General features: G+C 48.4%; 1 non-coding gene across 1 annotated transcript; it reads right to left on the minus strand.

The window, feature by feature from the left end:
* Positions 1–16,074: 16,074 nt before the first annotated feature.
* Positions 16,075–16,149, minus strand: Trnas-cga (transfer RNA serine (anticodon CGA)). The gene has a single exon. It is a non-coding gene; the product is annotated as a tRNA-Ser (tRNA).
* Positions 16,150–16,850: the final 701 nt, after the last annotated feature.

The following is a 16,850-nucleotide window of genomic DNA, read 5'->3' on the forward strand; positions in this document are numbered from 1 at the left end:
GAACCGGTGTTAGCACTGCGGCAAGGCCGCGGCATCGTTGCTCGAAACTACCGGCAACAGATCTAGCCGCCCACCTCAGAACTGCTTCGAAGTCTTCCTTTAGTCCCACTGGTGCGGATCCGGATCCCAAACACTCGAGCACTACACAAGGACAGGTGACACTGGCGTCGTATAAGCGGTCCCCAGGGGTAGTACTAAACGTTAATTTTAATTTTCCGACACAGTGACAGTTATCTTTAATGACCATCTCCAATAACCAACTTCAGAAGCAGGTGCTGCACAGCGGAACAATCCGTTGTCACTGCAAAATCTGAAGGCGGTAATTTCAGACAGCAGAAACCGGTCGTATGTAAACATAATTGTAACGCTGTCAGATATTTAAAAAAAGAAAAAAAATGCAACTATTTTCTCCGGACGGTATACAAAAATAACACCGTACTTTGTAACAGAGATAAAAAGCAGCAAGATAGCTACAAACCACCTATATCCCTTCGTACTTCATACCTTCCCCATCAGCGATGGCATCTTCCAGCAGGACAAATGTCCGTTTCACAAGGTTAGAGTCGTTGAGGAGCATTATAATGAAACGGTATCCTGGCTGCCAAATTCGCCGGGTCTATACCTCAGGCAACACGTCTAAAATGCTATCGCGTGCCAGATCTGCACCAAAAAAACACCTGTGTGCAACCGTGTGGTTCCATACCTCTGCTTGTACAAATAGTTCATCTACTGAAGGCTGTAAAAATACCTGAGATCGTCTCATGTTAAATAAAAAATGTGGTCTATGGACAGTGCTTGTACTTTACGACTGTGAAATTGCAAATATTTTTGGCTGAAGAGCTGTTGCTTTCCGCTGTCAATCCGTTTATGTCGAGGCGCTTCGGAAAACAACAACAAAGGAAAAGTCTTGATGTATTTTGTGTACTGAGAATAATAGGGAGTCTACCTGTACTGTTCAGTTATTGATTTGGAATATTCTACCTGGCCGCATTCCCATTGCTAATACACTTCTCGCGTTTGCCGCCAGATCGTATCGTGTAAATCACACAATATTTTATCGATGCAACTGCTCGACATCTTCAGGTGGTAGCAGGCTGCTGTCCTGCTGCAAGGCGTGACTGATAATCGCGCGTCGCCGTCGAAATATATCGGGCTGGGAGCAAGCAAAACGCGTGCGCAGCAAACACTCGCACTTAGAGGAACGCGCTGCTCCTGGCGCCTCCTGCAGGGCGCCGTAGAAAGGCCTTCCGCGCAATGAATGTGCTGCCCGACGCCCCTGTGGTTACAAGCTGAATTAAATCTCAGCAGTGCGTTGCGTCGCGTAATCAAACGGAAGTTCTTATTTTCCCTGTTTTGATTTAATGGCAGCCAGTGCTGGATTCCGGGCGGTGCTTAGTTGAAAACCTGCATCCCTGTTGGAGCTCCTCCCTATTTTCTGGTCAAACGTCTTACTACACTGTTGGGACCTCTCATAGGCAAGTGTGATCACCATATCTGCAATTCAGAGGACTTCATAGGACGCCTGAAAACACATCAGCTACAACCGTTGAATCTTTTCCTTATTTTAACGTTGTACCCCTATTCACGAGGACTCGTTAGAGCTTATCAGCATCCAATTTGAGAAAGACATAGTTACTGTTTAAACATGTGGTTACCTCAATTTATTTCTTATTCAGTGACCAGTATTTTGAACAAGTGGACTGTGTCGCTGTGGGAAGTCCTCTGTCTCCCATGGTGGCCAACTATTTTACGGAAGACCTTGAGGAAACATGCACTGCCGTCGAGAAGTCTCAAACCTTCTTGCTTCTGGCGGTATGTAGACGATACTTTTGTGGTGTAGCCCCACGGAACAGAGACATTACCTGTTTTCCTTTTGCATCTGAACTCGCTCCATCCCAATATACAATTCACAATGGCATTTTAGCATTCCTGGATGTCATAGTCAGAAGAAAAGCCGATGGTACACTGGGACGTAGCGTTTGTCCCCAATCAACTCATACAGAGCAATATTTGCAGGCCACAAGTTGTCATCACCCTGCGCAACGCTCCTTGGTACATAGAGCACCTGTGATCTCAGATGCTAACAGTCTTCCTGGTGAGCTGCAACTCCTAAGAACGGTATTCCAACGGAATGTCTATTCCGGTAGATAAATATGCCATGCATTCCCTTCAACGAAATTTCGAAACAGCGATGTAAATGAAGATGCGGAGGCACCCTCTGCAACGGCGTTCTTGCCATATTTTGGCGGCATGTCTTCAAGAATAGCAAGAATCATCAGAAGGAACGACATCAAGTGCGTTTTACGGCTACCAGAAAAATTCAGGAATTTATTGTTCTCAGTCAAAGACAACAGTGGCCCCAGCAAACGTGGCGTGTATAAGATCCCATGCCAATGTGGAAAATTTTGTATTGGGCAGACATGCCGAACCGTTCAAGAACGCTGCGTCGAACACCATCCATAGTCATAAGCGCCTGAGGCAGCCTGATAAATCAGCAGTAGCGGAGCCATGCTTAAACAGGGGGCACCGTATGTTTTACGAGAGGACTGAAATTGTATCCCTAGCGTCATCTTTCTGATATGGAGGCCATACATATCTGTACGGCCGACGATCTTATCAACAGGCTCCATTAAATCAAAACAGGGAAAACAAGATCTTCCAGTTCATCACGCGACGTAACGCACTGCTTATATGTAATTCAGTTTTCAACCACAGGAGCGTCCTGGAGCACAGAAATTGCCCACAGCGGACGACGGAAGGCTTTTAGTGCTCCCTGCACGGGACATAAGGACTTTCGCTTTCCTTCGACTGCGAGCGCATTTCGCGCATCATGAGGCACGCTTTGCAGCAGTGACAGCAGCACATATCACCACCTGAAGATGTCCAGCAGTTGCATCGATGAAATATAGTGAGATTTACACAATACGATGCGGTAGCAAACCAGAGAAGTGTATTTGCAACGGACACGTCGGGAAAGCGTGAAAAGTCACATGTGGTACCTCTACGGGCATGAGGTGGCCAACTACTTACGTGAGACTAACAATTTACGTAATAGCAGAGGTAGACTGTTGCGCACTATGTCGTTTTTATTGAGATGCCGTGACTAGATAACTGTCCAAACGTTTGCCAAATTTAAACATAATAGTCCGCAGCTCGTGGAGGTGCGGTAGCGTTCTCGCTTCCCGCGCCCGGGTTCCCGGGTTCGATTCCCAGCGGGGTCAGGGATTTTCTCTGCCTCGTAATGACTGGGTGTTGTGTGATGTCCTTAGGTTAGTTAGGTTTAAGTAGTTCTAAGTTCTAGGGGACTTATGACCATAGATGTTAAGTTCCATAGTGCTCAGAGCCATTTGAATCATTTTTAAACATAATATGGACTCTGCGGTCGCTGTTAGAATTAAGTGATGGGTAAATCCAGCCTTAGTGAGAGAGAAGGCACGTTATACAAGAGGGGAACTGCATATTGTATCACTGCATCTGAAGATCTTTTCGAAACTCTAGGCTGTATCCTGGGGTTGGATAAATAGCGCCACCTCGATGCTAGCCGACGGGTCAAAACAACAAGCCATGGCTCGCCATATCTCAAACTAAACTCGTCTCGCGGCTCAAACACTAGAAGGGAATGCACCGTTTAATCTCACGGACAGACCCTAGACGGCGCCGCTGTTGCAGTGCTCGAGGAGGCACCACGGGTACCTGGCATAGAACAGGTAGTTTTGAAGCTTCCCAGCGTCGTCGCAGAAGGGTACACCTGCCGAATTTTAACACGAGCCCCACCAAGAAAGTTCAATATTAGCTCAGCAGAAAGGAAGTCTCTGCCAGATTTGAGAGCGGGCAAAGACCTCGTCATTTTACCTGCCGGCAAGTAGAACGCCACCGTCCTCCTCTCGCGAGTTGAGTACGACAGCAAGATGGAGGCGCTGCCCAACTACCCTGCCTGTCGCAAACTAAGAGAGGATCCGACTGGCAAGATCCACAGAAAGACATTAGATCTTCTCAAGAACACTTCTATTTCGTCTAAAGTGGTTAAGGCCCTAACCAAAAGGCTGCCGGTCCCCCAAGACTGCGCGGCTTACCCAAGATACGTAAGGATGGGACTCCTTTCCTCCCAATACATATTACCTGGCCAAACATTTTACTGCACTGTTGGGACCTCACATTGGCAAATCTGATTTGGTTGATTGGTTTGGGAGATCAAAGGGACCAGACTGCGACGGTCATCGGTCCCTTTTTCCAAAAAACTAAAACCACCCAAAGAGAATAAAAACGAACAACAGGAAAGACGGCAGACGACACGGGACAAGAAAGACTCACACAGAGATCAGACGAAACAAATTGAAATCACACAGAGTGTGAAGGTTGTTGGCCGACCATAGAGATAAAAAAGGAAAAGCCAACCACCGAGAACACATTAAAAACTCAGTTTAAAAACCGTAGGCCAAAGGCCAGAATCAACACAAAACAATAAAATAAAAAATAAACAGATTAAATGATAAAAACCCCCTGCCCGAATAAAACGCAAAACTAAGTCCACCATGGCAGAGTCAACTGTTAAAAGGGCAGGGAGCGTATCAGGCAGCGCTAACGTCTGCCTGAGCACAGCTAAAAGGCGACACTCCAACAAAATGTGGACCACAGATAAAACGGAGCCGCAGCGACATAGAGGTGGGTCCTCACGGCGCAGTAAGCGGCCGTGCGTCAGCCGAGTGTGCCCAATGCGCAGCCGGCAGAGGACAACAGACTCCTGGCGGGAGACCCGCATGGACGACCGCCACACAGTCGTCGTCGCCTTGATAGGGCGAAGCTTGTTTGGCATGGGCAGGTTGCGCCATTCAGTGTCCCATAGGTCGAAAGTTTTGCGGCGTAAGATTGCCCGCAAATCAGTCGCCGGGAGGCCAATCTCCAGAGATGGTGCACTAGTGGCCTCTTTCGCCAGGCGGTCAACATTTTCATTGCCGGGTATCCCAACATGGCCTGGGGTCCACACAAAGACCACAGAGCGGCCGCAACGGGCAAGAGTATGCAGGAACTCCTGGATAGCCATAACCAGACGAGAACCAGGAAAACACTGGTCGAGAACTCGTAAACTGCTCAGGGAATCGCTACAGATCACGAAGGACTCACCTGAGCACGAGCGGATATACTCTAGGGCACGAAAGATGGCGACCAACTCAGCAGTGAAAACGCTGCAGCCAGCCGGCAAGGAAGGTTGTTCGAAATGGTCCCCTAGAGTGAGCGCATAACCGACACGACCAGCAACCATCGAGCCGTCAGTGTAAACAATGCCAGAGCCCTGATACGTTGCGAGGATGGAAAGAAAGCGGCAGCGGAAGGCCTCCGGAGGGACTGAGTCCTTCGGGCCCTGTGCCAATTCCAGCTGAAGGCGAGGGCGAGGCACACACCACGGAGGTGTACGCAGAGGTGCCCGGAAAGGAGGCGGAAGAGGTAAAGCCCCAAGCCCGGAGAGAAGCTCTCGGACGCGGACCGCGATCGTACATCCAGCCCTGGGCCGACGTTCTGGAAGACGGACGTGCGACTGCGGGAATAGTTGCCGATAGTTAGGATGCCCAGGCAAGCTGAAAACATGGGCAGCATAAGCGGCCAGCAAACGTTGCCGCTGTAACCGCAATGGAGGGACACCTGCCTCCACTAGTATACTGTCCACAGGGCTGGTACAGAAAGCACCAGTGGCAAGGTGTATCCCGCTGTGGAGGATTGGGTTCAGCACCCGCAACGCTGATGGGGATGCTGAGCCATAAGTCAGGCTCCCATAATCCAGACGGGACTGGATTAACGCCTGGTAGAGCCGCAACAGGGTAGATCGGTCGGCGCCCCAGCGGGTGTGGCTCAAGCATCGCAGAGCATTTAGATGCCGCCAACACATCTGTTTAAGCTGCCGAATATGAGGCAACCAAGTCAACCGAGCATCGAAGACCACCCCCAAAAACCTATGTGACTCTACCGCTGCAAGGAGCTCGCCATCAAGATAAAGCCGCGGCTCCGGGTGGGCTGTGTGTCGCCGGCAGAAATGCATAACGCAGGTCTTGGCTGCCGAAAGCTGGAACCCACGAGCTACAGCCCAAGACTGCGCCTTACGGATAGCGCCCTGTAGCTGACGTTCAGCAGCTGCAATGCCAATAGAGTTGTAGTAAAGGCAGAAGTCGTCAGCATACAAGGACGCTGAGACAGACGTTTCCACCGCCGCAGCGAGCCCGTTAATGGCTATTAAAAACAGCCAGACACTTAAAACAGATCCCTGTGGCACACCGTTCTCCTGAACTCGGGAGGAACTATGGGAGACCGCGACTTGCACGCGGAAGGTACGATACGACAGAAAATTTCGGATATAGATCGGCAGAGGGCCCCAAAAACCCAATCCATGATGCGTAGAAAGGATGTGATGACGCCATGTCGTATCGTACGCCTTCCGCATGTCGAAAAAGACAGCGACCAGGTGCTGACGGCGGGCAAAGGCAGTACGAATGGCCGACTCCAGGCTCACCAGATTGTCGGCGGCGGAGCGGCCTTTACGGAACCCACCCTGAGACGGAGCCAGAAGGCCCCAAGACTCCAGTACCCAATTCAACCGCCGGCTCACCATCCATTCAAGCAACTTGCAAAGAAAGTTGGTGAGGCTAATGGGACGGTAGCTGTCCTCCTTCAAAGGGTTCTTACCCAGTTCCAGAATGGGGATAACAATACTTTCCCGCCATTGCGACGGAAACTCACCCTCGACCCAAATACGGTTGTAAAGGTCGAGGAGCCGTCGCTGGCAGTCCACTGAAAGGCGTTTCAGCATCTGACAGTGGATGCGATCTGGCCCGGGAGTGGTATCAGGGCAAGTGGCTAAGGCACTGCAAAATTCCCACTCACTGAATGGAACATTGTACGGTTCTGGATGGTGGGTGCGAAACGAAAGGCTCCGACGTTCCATCAGCTCTTTAATGGAGCGGAAGGCCAGGGGGTAATTCGCAGAAGCGGAACTCAGAGCAAAATGCTCTGCCAGGCTGTTGGCAATGACGTCGGAGTCAGCACAATCTGCTCCATTCAGTGAGAGCGCTGGGACGCTGACAGGCGTTCGATAGCCGTAGAGGTGGCGATTCTAGGTCCAGACCTGCAATGGAGAGACATGAAGGCCAATAGTGGACACATACCGCTCCCAGCACTCATGCTTGCGTTGGCGGATACGGCGGCGGGCCCGCGCACGCAGCCGTTTGAAGGCGATGAGGTGTTCTATGGAGGGAAGTCGCTTGTGACGCTGGAGCGCCCGCCGGCGATCTTTAATCGCTTCAGCGATCTCAGGCAACCACCAAGGCACAGTCCTCCGCCGAGGGGACCCAGAAGAACGGGGAATGGCAGATTCTGCGGCAGTATCGATGCTGGTGGTGACTGACTGAACCACCGCATCAATGTCGTCATTAGAGAGAGGCTCAATAGCGGCAATGGAGGAGAACAAGTCCCAGTCAGCCTTATTGATAGCCCATCTGCTGGGGCGCCCAGAAGAGTGACGCCGTGGCAGTGACAGAAAGATCGGAAAGTGGTCACTACCACACAGGTCGTCATGCACACTCCATTGGACAGACGGTAAGAGGCTAGGGCTTCACGCCATGCAACGCACTGCTGAGATTTAATTCAGCCTTTAACCACAAGAGCGTCCGGCAGCACAATCATGTGCCATGCGCCGCACTGAAGTGTATGAAGCCACCATCATTTAAAATCGAGAGGTCGAGCTGCGCCAATAAATGCTCAACGGTGGCGCCTCGACCTGTTGCCACTGACCCACCCCACAGAGGGTTATGGGCATTGAAGTCGCCCAGTAACAAGAAAGGTGGCGGCAATTGGGCTATCAGAGCAGCCAGGACATGCTGCGCGACATCACCATCCGGTGGCAGGTAAAGGCTGCAGACGGTAACAGCCTGTGGCGTCCACACCCGAACAGCGACAGCCTCTAAAGCTGTTTGTAGAGGGACAGACTCGCTGTGAAGAGAGTTAAGGACATAGATGCAGACGCCACCAGACACCCTTTCATAAGCTGCCCAGTTCTTATAATAACCCCGATAGCCACGGAGGGCGGGGGTTCGCATTGCTGGAAACTCAAGTTTCCTGAAGAGCAATGCAGAAGAAAGGGTGAAGGCCGATAAGTTGGCGGAGCTCAGCTAGATGGTGGAAGAAACCGCTGCAGTTCCACTGGAGGATGGTATTGTCCATGTCTGAGAAAGGCGTGACGGGACTGGGAAAGCAGATTACGCCGCTGGGTCACCTGCTGCCTCCGATTGAGCACCTGTGCTAGTGCTATCCATGGTGTCTGAGGGACCGGCGAGATCGAGGTCCTCAGCGGACGCCGGAATCTCCACCTCGTCCTCAGATGCAGAGCTTGTAGGAAGTGGTGGGACAGGTGCCACCGCAATGGCGTTACTCTTGTGGACTTTCTTCTTCTTCTGCTTTTCTTGCTGTGCCTTCGGTAGTTCAGACTTGGAGGACTTCACTAGGTCAGTCTCCGGGAAGGACGACGACCGTGAGGCCCTATGACCAGGGACTGGCGGTTGTCTCAGCCACTTGTGGGTGTCTGCTTTTCCGCTGGTCGGAACTTGCGAAGGGAGGTCCCCAAGGGACCCCTTCCTGGCGAGAGTAGCCGAAGAAGTCTTACTCTTCTCCGGCTGGGAAGGGGGAACTGATGTCCCCGATGGTTGGGGGTGTGTTGCTCCTGAAGGAGATGGAACAGGAGCAACAGGGAGTGAAGTGCCCCCCACAACCAAGGGGGCCGGTGGATTCTGACCGATTTTAGAGCTGATATGTGACGATGGGAGAACCGTTGTTGCAGCAGCTGCGTAGGTCGACGTCATTGCCACAGGATGGAGCCTCTCATACTTTCGTTTAGCCTCAGTGTAGGTCAAGCGGTCCAGGGTCTTATATTCCATTATCTTTCGTTCTTTATGGAATATCCTACAATCTGGCGAGCAGGGGGAATGGTGTTCTCCGCAGTTAACACAGATGGGAGGCGGAGCACATGGATTATTGGGATGCGAAGGACGTCCACAATCTCAACATGTGGTGCTGGAAGTACAGCGGGATGACATGTGCCCGAACTTCCAGCATTTAAAACACCGCATCGGAAGAGGGATGTATGGCTTCACATCGCAGCGGTAAACCATCACCTTGACATTTTCGGGTAAAACATCACCTTCGAAGGCCAAGATGAAGGCACCGGTGGCTACCTGATTATCCCTCGGACCCTGATGGACGCGCCGGACGAAGTGAACACCTCGTCGTTCTAGATTGGCGCGTAGTTCATCATCGGATTGCAGAAGAAGATCCCTGTGGAATATAATAGCCTGGACCATGTTTGAACTCTTATGGGGAGTGATGGTGACGGAAACATCCCCCAACTTGTCACAAGTGAGCAACCTCTGGGACTGGGCAGAGGATGCTGTTTTGATAAGAACTGACACAGAGCGCAATCTGGACAAGCCCTCCACCTACCCGAACTTGTCCTCTAAATGCTCCACAATAAACTGAGGCTTGTTTGGCATAAAATATTCACCATCGACCTGCGTACAGACAAGGTACCGGGGTTAATAATTTCCACCGCTGTCTTTAGCCATGTGTTCCTCCCATTGAGTGACCAGGGAGGGAAATGATCTTTGATTGTATTGCTTGCCGTTGAGGTTAGACCTCGATCGCTTAGAGACTGCTGGTGGAGGCCCACCAGCGAGAGATGATGTACCACACTTCATTGCGGGTCATCCGCCCTGATGCCACCCATTCCGACCAGGGGCTCTCCCCATGGGCGCCACCCAGCCGCAGCAAAGACCACCTGGCAGGATGGCCTTTGCCGGGAGTCCCGATACCCCAGAGGGATAGGCATCTACTCCTCGGCATACGTGGGGAGGTAGCAGCGCAGGCATCAGCAGTGCGATCCCTGTGTGGTCAGGGGGCTACCACCAAGAGGGTACATGACGACCCCATCACAACGGACTGGCTACCGTGCTGGATGTCGGGTGTCGAATATCCATATGTGTCAGGAGGGCAAAGATGGAAGTTCTTAATGGAGGGCATGTATGCTACCTGGAACACACAACAGCTGATGTGGCCGGAAGCTCGGTGGAAGGCCAACTCCATGACACTATCGGTTGTGCCAGATCTTAGGACAAGATGGATCTAGAATGCACCACGTAAGGCGTCCTTCCCCAAATGGTACGCACTAACAGAAAATTTTGAAATCTAGTGGTCAAACCCCTTAGGGGACCATCACATTAAGTCCGAAACGCTTGAGACTCCTTTTAGTCGCCTCTTACGACAGGCAGGAATACCGCGGGCCTATTCTTACCCCCGATCCCGCAGGGGGGGGGGGGGGGCAAATCTGATCATAACCGGAACTCAGACTCCAGGCAAATGCCGGGATGGTTCCTCTGAAAGGGCACGGCTGACTTCCTTCCCCGTCCGTCCCTGATCCGACGAGACCGATGGTCTATTCCCACAAACAGCCCAACCCCAATCCGGAACTTAGAGGACTTCATGGGACACCTGAAGACACTTAAGCTACAACCGTTGGATCTTTTGATTAGTTTTGGCGTTGTATCTTTATTTACGAAAGCACCTCTGCGGGACTCAGAGTTTATCAACAGCCAGTATGAGAAAGACTTTGTGGTATTGTTTAAACATGTGTTTACATTAACTTATTTCTTATTCAGTGACCATTATTTTGAACAAGTGGGCGGTGTTGCCGTGGGAATTCCTCTGTCTCCCATACTGGTCAACTATTTTACGGAAGACCTTGAGGAAAAATGCACTGCCGTCGATAAGTCTCAAACCTTCCTGCTGCTGGCGGTATGTAGACAGTACTTTTGTGGTGTGGCCCCAAGGAACAGAGACGTTACCTGTGTTTCTCTGGTATGAAAACTCGCTCCATCCCAGAATACAGTCGACAATCAAAGCGGAAAAGGGTGGCATTTATTATTCTCGGATGTCATAGTCAGAAGAAAAGGCGGTGGTACACTGGGACATAGCAAAAAATGGTTCAAATGGTTCTAAGCACTATGGGGCTTAACATCTGAGGTCATCGGTCCCCTAGACTTAGAACTACTTAAACCTAACTAACCTAAGAACTTCACACACAACCATGTCCCAAGACAGGATTCGAACCTGCGACCATAGCAGCAGCGCAGTTTCGGACTGAAGCGCCTAGAACCGCTCGGCCACAGCGGCCGGCTGGGACATGGCTTTTGTCCCCAATCAGCTCATACGGACCTATATTTGCAAGCCACAAGTTGTCATCACCCTGCGCAATGCGGTAGTGTCTCACGCTCTTTGATGCATAGCTCTCAGATGGCGACTGTCTACATGGTGAGCTGCAACACCTAAGAACGGTAGTCCAACAGAAGGGCTATTCCTACAGATAGATATGCCATGAATTCCGTTCTACGAAAATTCGAAGCAGGGATGTAAACTGAGATGGGGAGGCACCCACTGCAACGGCTTTCTTGCCCTGTTTTGGCGGCATGTCTTCAAGAACAGGAAGAACCCTCAGGAGGCACGACATCAAGTGCATTTTTCGGCCGTCAGCAAATTTCAGAAATTTACTGTGCTCGGTCAAAGACGACCTTGGCCTTAGGAAATGTGGCATATATAAGACCCCATGCCAATGTGAAAAATCTGAACTGAGCGGACATGCTGAACCGTGGAAGAACGTTGCGTCGAATATCATCGTAATACACGCCTGGGCCAACCTGATAAATCAGCAGCAGCGGAACATTGCTTAAACAGGGGCCATCCATACTTCGCAAGCCACCTGACGGTGTGTGGCGGAGACGAGAAGCCTGAAATTTTATCCCACCTTCATCTTTCTGGGACTGTGTTGTTAAGAAGGCCATACATATCCATATGGCGGACGATCTTGTCAACGGGGATGCAGGTTTTCAAGTATGCGCCGCCAGGAATGCAGCACTGGCTCCATTAACTCAAAACAGGGAAAACAAGAACTTTCGATTCTTCACGCCATGCAACGCACTGCTGAGATTTAATTCAGCCTTTAACCACAAGAGCGTCCGGCAGCACAATCATTGGCCACAGCGCACGATAGGAAGGCCTTTCTGCGGCTCCCTGCAGGTGTCACTAGGAGATCCGCTTTCCCCCAACTGACTGCACGTGTATGGGCTGCTCCTGGCGTGATAAATTTCGATGTCGCCGCGTGACACACAGGACCTGCAGAAATGGCGCTAACCTTTTAACCTTCACCAAAACGAGCCAGGGTAGGCTCGTTTTAATCAGTAGCAGTATCAATTATCATGTCTCGCTTTGCGGCAGTGATAGCAGCAACTACCGTCAGCTGGAGATGTAGAGCAGTTACATCGATAAAATATTGTACAATTCACACAATAAGATCCGGTGACAAACACGAGAAGTGTATCTGCAACAGTAGCCTCGGGAAAGCATTAAGAGTAACACATTACCAATAGTAGCTGGAACACTGAATGCCTGGAAAATCTTAGAGTGCGTTAGATGAACATGTGTAACAGTAAATAACTTCACACTTTCAATTACGTACATCATAATTAGAAGTGCACAAACGGAAACGAGTTTTTACAATAAGAATTTTTTATGGTGGGAAGCCCTTCACATACTCACAATCACATCTTTCAAATACCATGTGGTTATAGTTAAAATAATGGTGTTCCGAGTGCTCCATTGCGAACTGTATACATCACAGTGCGCTGTATACATCATAAGTATGTTCATTAATCGCTGCGCTCACGGATCATGTTGAAAAAAGTAGTAGTTCCTTCTTAATACCAGTTGAAAATAGCGCACTGTAAGTAGCAAGAATGTGTTGTGGGTGTACCAGAAAGGGAGGAACGATCAAACACATGATAACGGTGGTTCTCGCACGTTTATTAGGACATAGTCGCAGGTTACACCAAGTGTCCAATATAGTCTCAACTAACCAACAAGCTGCATCCGTAACACATCATCTTTTGATCTGTTGACCAGGGAGAGACAATTCCCGAAACAGAGATCAAGCACTGGCTACACAATTTGAGGCATGTGCTGTACAGTCGCCTATAGCTACAGCAACTTAAACAACTGCCATTGGAATGGGCCGCTTCCCTCTCTCTGATGCACTAACTAATTCACCTGTTTCTTCAAAATTCTTAAGACCAGTTATTGGCATGGGGCCCATTTTCAGATGTTTCTGTCAGCGATATTCCCACAGTGCAGCACTGCTGTTGCTGCCGTTCTGATGAAACAACCGTACCAACAATGCACGGCATTCCTTCCCTTAATCATTCCATTTCGTATGGAAAGTTTCAATAGTCTTAAGCCTTTACACCAACAGCCAAATCAAAAACGAAATCAAGCATCAAGCGACAAATAGCATACAATATTCAAAAACAGAAAACATTTCACGTTATCAGTGCCTAAAGAGTCATATTTTCACCTGGCGGCAGGAAGTGGAACTATTATTTTTTCAGTTCGCTCCACGAGTGCACCGATTAGTGAATGGGATGTTTCAGCGTCCTGCAATGTATACAGCCCGCACTACTGAAAGGTCTCTGTTGCATTCCTTTCATGTTAATTTCTTAAATCTGTTGTCATTTACGGCATAAATTCCTCTTCTAAATTTACTGTGGTGTTTCTGACTATCTGGGAGGAGACTGAGCAGTGAAACGTCTTACTTTTACACATAAACTAGAACGATCTGTCACACTACTACACTTAAAACACAGTTTATATGTAATTCATGTCACACAGTCTCATACGGAACCTATATCCGCTTTCTTTTATATACTGTATATGATAAGATACTGTCATCCCCCTTCCCTTCTGTGTGAAAGAATGAATGAGTCAATGTATTTTCAGTTGCATGCTTGATGGTAGCAGACAAGCCTGTCTGCTAGAGAACAGTAGGACCAATGTCGGAACAGGCAGCTACGCTTTCTAGAAGCAAAGAGGTTTCTATTCTTAGTATGGTCCTGTCCGTCCCTTGTCATGTTGGTATAGGAAGCTGCCTTTCTGGTCACTTCCGTTTGTATTTGTGAGGCACCCTTCAGGAGGCACCCACGGCAGTCTGTCCGCGGCGAGCGTCTGAAGTGTTAAGATCTCCGGCTAAGCGCGTGTCTGCTAAGTCCGTAGGACAATGGATTTCTTAAGTTTAGCCTAACTGAAAATTTAATCATCTTTATTCCAGGTTTAGCTCTAAAATATCTAATGTTATCTTAAATTGCAACGCAGTGTAATTCGAGTGTGAAGTTCAGAATATCTTCTGGTAGTTGCTTTGTTACTACTTTGTGAGTAAAGTGGAACCACGTGTTGATCAGTAACTCTAACTAAGATCATCAATCTTAAATGCGAATGTGCGTGAGATTATAACGTCTCGTCTTGACAATATTTTTCAATATAGCAACTTTTCTTTAGTTCAACCCACGTGGGGTGTACTTTGTGAGACCAGCACCACGTGCTTATACAATTGTTTGACCCATCAGGTTAATAATAAGACGATAGTAACCAGTTCGAGGTTTTTCTTTAGTAAATTGCGTTTCGATGTAATTTATTTTAGTTATCAAAATTATTGTGGAGTTACACTCTTTGTGTAAACCAAGTTGACCACGTGAAGCATGTGGTGTAAGCATCAAAGTAGCCCTCAGCTATTCTTTTCGGGAAGATTTCACAGAGACTTAGTATGAATTTAGTATACCAGTGTGTGGTAATTTCATGACGGACAGGATTGCGCTACGAACGTAACTTCTTTGGGTGGAAATTGAATCGGCTGGTTGTGGTTAATTTCCTCTTGCATATGTTTCAACGTTCTTTGTGTGTTATTTTATGAATGCAGTGTTGTATGCAGTCTCCCAATCTTGGCTCCATATTTGATGTGTTCCGTAAGATTACAAACAAACATTTTCACAATCCTAAATAAGGCACCAGTTTAGTTATGAATCAAGTTTAATATGCTGAAATTCCAAGGATCAATGTTAAAATAAATTTCCAAATATAAACTGATTTATTTCTTTTTATTTAGATTCTCTTTTATATATATATATATATATATATATATATATATATATATATATATATATATATATATATATATATATATGGGGAAGTTAACCTTGCATTACTGCGCAACTGTTTCACCAGGTATCCAGTCTAGCTTACCAAATTCCCAACCAGACTAACATTAATTATTATCTTTTAATAGTCATACGACAACCGGTGATATATATATATATGTTAGTCTGGTTGGGAATTTGGTAAGCTAGACTGGATACCTGGTGAAACAGTTGCGCAGTAATGCAAGGTTAACTTCCCCAGACAGCTCACAGCTTGTAAACCGCTTTTATTGTCTATCAGCACCGCTTTCATAACAAATTGAAGCAACAACGTTACACTACAGTACTCGGAACACCTTCAGTTTAATTACATTGAAGCGCCAAAGAAACAGGTACACGCATGCGTATTCAGATACAGAGCTATGTAAATGATACGTGGAACTTACTGGAATTAAGGAAAACGTGGAAGGGAGGACCCACCAGAGTAACTTTCTTTCCTTACAACCTGTTTATTTAACAATAATCAACTTATTTTACAGATAATCGAAGCATTTAACCATAAAATATTCTTTAAAAAATGAACAAATTTACAAAATTTTTTTGACCTTAAACCTTAAGTTCAATAAGCTTTTAATCTTTGCAAAAGAAATATGAAGTGCTGCCAGAATGAGATTTTCACTCTGCAGCGGAGTGTGCGCTGATATGAAACTTCCTGGCAGATTAGAACTGTGTGCCCGACCGAGACTCGAACGCGGGACCTTTGCCTTTCGCGGGCAAGTGCTCTACCATCTGAGCTACCGAAGCACGACTCACGCCCGGTCTCACAGCTTTACTTCTGCCAGTATCTTGTCTCCTACCTTCCAAACTTTACAGAAGCTCTCCTGCGAACCTTGCAGAACTAGCACTCCTGAAAGAAAGGATATTGCGGAGACATGGCTTAGCCACAGCCTGGGGGATGTTTCCAGAATGAGATTTTCACTCTGCAGCGGAGTGTGCGCTGATATGAAACTTCCTGGCTGATTAAAACTGTGTGCCCGACCGAGACTCGAACTCGGGACCTTTGCCTTTCGGGGGCAAGTGCTCTACCAACTGAGCTACCGAAGCACGACTCACGCCCGGTCTCACAGCTTTACTTCTGCCAGTATCTCGTCTCCTACCTCCCAAACCTTACAGAAGCTCTCCTGCCGGGCGTGAGTCGTGCTTCGGTAGCTCAGTTGGTAGAGCACTTGCCCGCGAAAGGCAAAGGTCCCGAGTTCGAGTCTCGGTCGGGCACACAGTTTTAATCTGCCAGGAAGTTTCATATGAAGTGCTGTATTGCAAAACAGCAAAAAATATGACAGTGATTACAAGACGGCTGGACCTGACAGCCCGCCCGTTATCGGATGGAACAGCGGTGTTTACTACCGCACTAGACACGGTCTGTCTTATTGGTTCAAATGGCTCTGAGCACTATGCGACTTAACTTCTGAGGTCATCAGTCGCCTAGAACTTAGAACTAATTAAACCTAACTAACCTAAGGACATCACACACATCCATGCCCGAGGCAGGATTCGAACCTGCGACCGTAGCGGTCGCTCGGTTCCAGACTGTAGCGCCTAGAACCGCTCGGCCACTCCGGCCGGCCAGTCTGTCTTATTAAACGCTCTTCTGCAACACATGAAAACTATATAAGAACTATTGATGACTAGAGTGATTCAGTTACTCAAACGAATGACTTAACTTTTAATGTGAAAGCTGTCTGTCGAAAGAATCGGGGTTAAGATGCGCTCCTGTGCTTAAAAGTTAAACAGATTAGCAGACAATAT

The sequence above is a fragment of the Schistocerca nitens genome, chromosome 2 (assembly GCF_023898315.1).
Source record: "Schistocerca nitens isolate TAMUIC-IGC-003100 chromosome 2, iqSchNite1.1, whole genome shotgun sequence".
Taxonomy (NCBI): Eukaryota; Metazoa; Arthropoda; class Insecta; order Orthoptera; family Acrididae; genus Schistocerca; species Schistocerca nitens.